The sequence below is a fragment of the Leptonychotes weddellii genome, chromosome 10, assembly GCF_054177405.1.
Source record: "Leptonychotes weddellii isolate Sample4059 chromosome 10, ASM5417740v2, whole genome shotgun sequence".
Taxonomy (NCBI): domain Eukaryota; kingdom Metazoa; phylum Chordata; class Mammalia; order Carnivora; family Phocidae; genus Leptonychotes; species Leptonychotes weddellii.
Window position 1 is genome coordinate 91,258,742 of NC_138378.1, and position 6,000 is coordinate 91,264,741.

A 6,000-nucleotide genomic window follows, 5' to 3' on the forward strand; every position below is an offset into this window, starting at 1 on the left:
CTGCTTCCCTCTGACTTTGAGGTGAGTCTGCATCTGGACTCCATGCTCCCTGCCTGGGCCCTGATTTGGTCTAGGCCCTTGGTTCCAGCTTCTTCCCTTAGCACTCCCCATCCCGGCTCCGTCCTGCTGACACCCATAATCCCCACGCAGGCACGCTTACTTCTGGAGGGACCGACCTGCATTTGAGCCCGGTGCCTTCTTCACCCCAGTGCACTCCTGGCCTGGCCATTGAGGGGGCTCTGCTTCCTCAGATGGCAGTAGTTTATCCTATGGGTCACCCCACTGGGCAATGGCATTCACCCCCGTTGCCCCTCCATCAAAGCCTTGATGTTCTCGGTCTCTTGGGTTTCATCCTCTGACCCTCTGTTGATATTTTCTTCAGTCCTCTTTAATTTGGTCTTAGAATACTTTCACTACTTTGGGGCCAGGAGAGTAGAACATACAGGTACCGGGCAGCTAGATGGCACACATTCTCCTATAGGTTAAAGGAAAAGAGCCACCCCTCCATGTGGAGGCTCTGCTCGACTCCCTCTGCATGTCAGTGCCACAGCTCTGCCCCCATTGTCATCTTCCCTCACTGTCCTCTGCATTGGAAGCACCGGCTGGAGCAAGGTGTAGACCTCACTGCTCTGGTCACTGACCTCCTCTGTTTTCCGGCCAGCTCGTTAGCCTGTCCCTGTGCTCTGAGAAAAAAGGCATCTGTAGGCAAATGCGCTTGGGATAGCCAAGGTGGCAGTGACGGCTGGATCCACCCAGCGTCCCACTTCCCTTCTCCCTAAGCCACAGAACCCTGGCTTTATTCCATAGGCACAGAACCCTGGCTTTATTCCAGGCAGCAGATCGCCCAGCCCCAAAGAGCATGCTTCCCGGCCTCCTGGAGCTCTGTGTGGCCTCATGATCAAGCTCTGGCCAATGAAACATACATTCAAGGTCTGGGAGTGACTTCTGGGAAGGCTGCTTTAAAGGAAGGTGCCTCAGCCAGAAGGAATATCAACCCCTCCTGGCCATCCCCCGCCTGGAATGTGAGGGCTGGACCTCCAGTCGCCATCTGTTCCATGAAGCAATCACAAGGTTAGAAAGAGAAGAAGCCTGTGTTACTGTTGCTTCGTGGAACCACCAGGTTAGCCCCGAATGGCCAGCCTGCAGTCTCATTTCATGTGAGAATGCCCACTGTTTGGTTGGATTTTCTGACCTAGTCGACTGAATCTAATCCTAACAGATACATCTGACATAGAAAAAAAATTAATTAGCAAATTAAAGACAGTGGGAAGCTCTACCATAAAGAAAGCTCTCATAGGCAGAATTCCCAAGATGTCCCCTGAAGATTCTTGTCCCTTGGTTGTTCGGTCACATGGTATTCTAGGAGTTGCTGTGATGGGACTTTGCAGATGTAATTAAGGTTATTCATCAGCTGGCTTTCAGATAGATAGCCGGTCTGGGAACATCCGGGTGGGCCCCCTGGGAGTCGCTAATCACAGACTAGGGAGCAGAAGAGGCCGCGAGAAAGCAGAGAGAGGAGATGGAAAAGACCAGAGGAAAGCAACACAAGGGGGGTGGAGGGGATGGGAGGGATTCCAAGTGTGAAAAGGACCGGATGTTCAGTTGCTGGCTGAGGGGTCGAGGGGCCCACTGCCCGGAGCTGAGAGCGGCTTCGAGGAGCCGAGAGCGGCCCCCAGCTGACAGCCAGCAAGGAAATGAGACCCAGGGGCGCCTGGGTGGCTCAGTTGGTTAAGCGACTGCCTTTGGCTCAGGTCATGATCCTGGAGTCCCGGAATGGAGTCCCGCATCGGGCTCCCTGCTCGGCGGGGAGCCCGCTTCTCCCTCTGACCCTCCCCCCCTCATGCTCTCTCTCTCTATCTCATTCTCTCTCTCAAATAAATAAATAAAATCTTTAAAAAAAAAAAGGAAATGAGACCCAGTTTGAGGCACTGCGCTGCTCTCCGCTCCGGTTGGAAGTCCACGTTCCCCTGTCCTCGGAGGCGGTCTTCCCGTCCCCTCCGCACGTGGCAGGCACCGAGCCACATGGATGCCCTGGAGGCAGCACGCTGCTGCCCAGTGTGTTTGCACATCACTGCGGGCTCTCTCGCTGCTTCACTGGGACTTCTTCCTCCCCTTGCCAGTGCATTTCGAAGGCACAGCTGCAATGTTCTCTCCCTGCGGAGGCTCTGCTCGACTCCCTCTGCATGTCAGTGCCACAGCTCTGCCCCCATTGTCATCTTCCCTCACTGTCCTCTACATTGGAAGCACCGGCTGAAGCAAGGTGGGGACCTCACTGCTCTGGTCACTGACCTCCTCTGTTTTCCTGCCGGCTCGTTAGCCTGTCCCTAAGAGCTCTGTTGGGGCCTCATTAGGGACCCAGGGAACCCCAGGGGCTGCCCAGACCCTGGGCAGGGAGTTCTCGACATCTTCAAACATTCTGGGGACAGGTGTGAGTCCCCAAATCCCAGCTACTCACAACTAACTGAAGGCTTCCCAAAAGGTGCCTCTGGGGCCTTTCTGGGACCCAGCTCTCTCCCTGTGACCCACTGCTTCCTGCCCCTTATGCCCCGAGAACAGCCGAGAGACCCAGCTCTCTCCCTACACCTCCTTCTCATGCATACTGCCCCTCTTCCCGCCCCGCCCGGACCTCTATTGATCTGGTCCTCCAAAGCCTGGAACAGAGGCACCTCTGTGGTGGGTGGGAAAGGTGGGGGTGGAGATGGCCACAGGCAGGAATGGAATCCTGACACCCTATTCCATGCCCCCGCAGGAAACTTGAGGAGTGTGTGAAGTGGGGGTGCCCCTGCCCTTCAGGATAAGGACTGCTTTCCTGGAGGGGGGCTGGGTCTGCCCATGGTAGTTGCTTTTGGTTCACCTGGCCCATCAGAACCCGTGGGGAGCTCACAAAATCTGCCAATACCAGAAACCTGCCCCTGGAGAGTCACATTTAGTGGGGTGCAGCCCGGACATCTGCAGGTGATTTTGTGGACAGCTGAATTAAGACTCTCCCAACTGCCCGTGGTGTGGAAGGTCTTCATCTCTGCTCTTGCTCTGTTGTTCTTACTGGCTGCGCAGCAAATTTGGTCTCAAATGACAGTTCCCTTACAGTCCCCCAAAAACCTGTTCTCCAAACTGAAGGTTTAACAGGAAGAGAAGATCTCCTGTGGGAATGAATAGTTTTGCCATGGTCCCCATTCCTCGAAAACTGGCTTTTCTTAGGGTCAAGGTATGCCCTTCAGAAGTCCCTCCCACAGTTTTATGATGCTTCCTTGTGTCTTAGGGGCAGAGACTGGTGTGTAATTCACACCCCTAGGGGAGTCCCTCCTAATGTTTTGTGATAGCTGAGTTTCAAAGAGCAGTATTTGTGCATTGGATAAATGCACTACACGACACCTGTCATGAGATTCGGCCTTCTCTAATGAAATGGGGATAAGGGTAGCATTCCTATTGCAGGTCACCTGGAGAGCAAAGACCTTCCCTTTCAAAGAGGCCCAGAAAAGCAACTGTCCAGTTCCTTCCTGTGGATAGTGTCCTGCCTCCTGGGGGAATGCTACTGGGGGAATAATTCTGAGGGGCCTGCTGGGGCGTGCAGGAGTGCCTGTGACCTCCTGAGTGTCAAGGCGTTCCTATGTCTCCCACGGCCTAGGGGGATCCTGGACACATTCGGCCCCATCCTCATTCTGGGGAATGCACCAGCTACGTGAGAAAGGGAAACAGAGCCCCTCTGTTGGGTCTGGACTCATCTCGTCCTTCAGTGGCCATGACCCAGTCTTGGTGGCCAGGTCTGTGGAGGTTCAGAGAATGCAGATGAGAAGCGGTGGGAGGAGACAGGCAGGCCAGGTCCCTTGGCTCCTTTTAGTATGAAAGCCCAGAAGCCAATGGGGGCTTTTCCCTGCCCTTCCTATCCCTTCTCCTGACCTTTGGGTGGTCCTGTCCTGGACTCGGGTGGCTTCTCACGGCTTGGTGCTCTGGCCCTGCCTCGTCTGGTCATGGCTATCTGGGGAGGGCATTCAAGCTCCAGAGCAGGGCTGAAAAGCACAGGACAATGCCACTGGGCCTCTGCAGGGGGACCTTTGACCTCTCAGGCTATCTAGCATTACAAAGGCATCTTAGGTATCTGGCCTCATTATTGACTCATGCTAACTTGTGGTCAGCTGATCCATTGTGGTCTTTTTGTCTCCACAAACAGTTATGAATCTAAGAATCTGTTTGTGAATTGGCCATAACATTTCTCCTGCTTCCATTTCATGCTGCAAGCTTGAGCCCGCCATTCCAGTGAGTCAAGATTCTTTAGAATCCTCATTCCATCATCCGGGATCGCGCACCTTGCCTCCTGGTTTTGTGTAGTCGGTGTTGAGCAAGAGGGACAGATTCTGACCCAGAGCAGTCTCCTGGTTGTGGTTGGGTGGGCTTGTCTTTCCGGCCGAGCTCCTCTCTTCCAGGCCTGCAGTCATGACGAGCCTCTGCTGTCGCAGTCTATGTCCTTCCAGAGCTATCTCAAGAGGACAAAGCGTGGAGCCACTTTTTCCTAGTTGCAGTATAAGCTCTCTCTACTTCAGGCATTTGCCATAGAGCTCCTGGGCATCTGGGCAGGCAGGACATGCCCACAAGGAGACTCAGGGGTCAGACAGAGCTCCTGAGAGTCTGGCCGACGGTGCTGTCCTGAGTACCAGGAGGAAGAAATGGACACATGGCACCTCCAAAGAAGGAAAGTCAATAACCCTCCCTCGCAGGGAATGTGGTGACGGGAAGAGCCGGGACTGCAGAAGATCTTACAATAGGGCCAGCAGCTCATCTCCAACATGTGTCCGTTTGCTTTCTATGTCAGGCTCTAGAGGGGGCATGGCCTGCCCCTCTGATGCTCCTGGACCACACGAGGCTCCACATCGCCCCAAGGTTCTGCAAACCAGACTCTGTCTTCTCCTCAAAGGGCCATGGCTATAAGTGCCACGGTGGAGGAGGGAGCAGATGTCCGTGTCACCTGTGGCCTAGGCCTTGACCTTGGAGAGAAGGGGTAGCCCAGGAGGCTGTGGGTAATGAGGAACAGGATACTGGGTAGCCTTGAAGAGGTCTGGCTCAGGCCAGAAGATGCTGTCCTCCTAACTGACACAGAGACCAAGAAGTCTTGAGAACAGGATGACCCTCTGGTCTCAAGGGGATTCGCCCGGCCACGCAGAGAGTGCACAGCCTACCCAGGGGGCCTGGGCTGGAAGGACTGAAGTCTTCATCTGACCCGAATCCTCTGGACGATCTATTCAGTACCGGACTGCTTCCTTTAGTAGACCAGAGCGCAGCCATCTCCATGTGCCTGGGGCCCTGCCATCCTGACTATGACCGCTTCTGACAAGGCTGCCTGTCCCGACATATCTGTCGCCCCTGTGGCTGTGCCCAGGCCACCATGTTGAAAGCTGCACCTGGCCTCAGTGGTTACCACAGGGACGCTAGAGCACTTTGCTGAAGACCCCACGTGCTTCCTGTGGCCTCTCTTTGGGCTGCGCCCCATCCTTAATGCTCGGCAAGGCTCAGGAAGAAGTTCCCAGGGACATGCCACTCACCAAAGAGCCTCCTCCCTTTCCCGTCCCACCCCACCCCTTCCTTGCCTGCTTCACTCACCACCGCATGCACAGAATTTCAGCTTGGAGACTCTACCATTCTCTCTCTTTTTTTTCTTTTTTAATTTTTATTTTAAGTAGGCTCCATGCCCAGCATGGGGCTTGAATTCACGACCCTGAGATCAAAAGTCACAAGCTCTACTGACTGAGCCGGCCAGGCGCCCCATCTCCCATCTATTCTTGAATCACATTCACTTGCAGACTCTCTAGCTGAGAGAGAATGTTTTATTTTCAAACGTTTTGAAATCTGCTTTCTAGTCTAAGGAAACATTTATTGGGAATACTTTGTGTGCCGAGTTCTGTGCTTGGGGCTAGGGGTCGGGGGGACGTGAGGGTGAATAAAATACAACTTCTATGTTGGAGAGGCAGACTCATGACCCGGAAATATGGACCAGCCTCAAGGGACCCC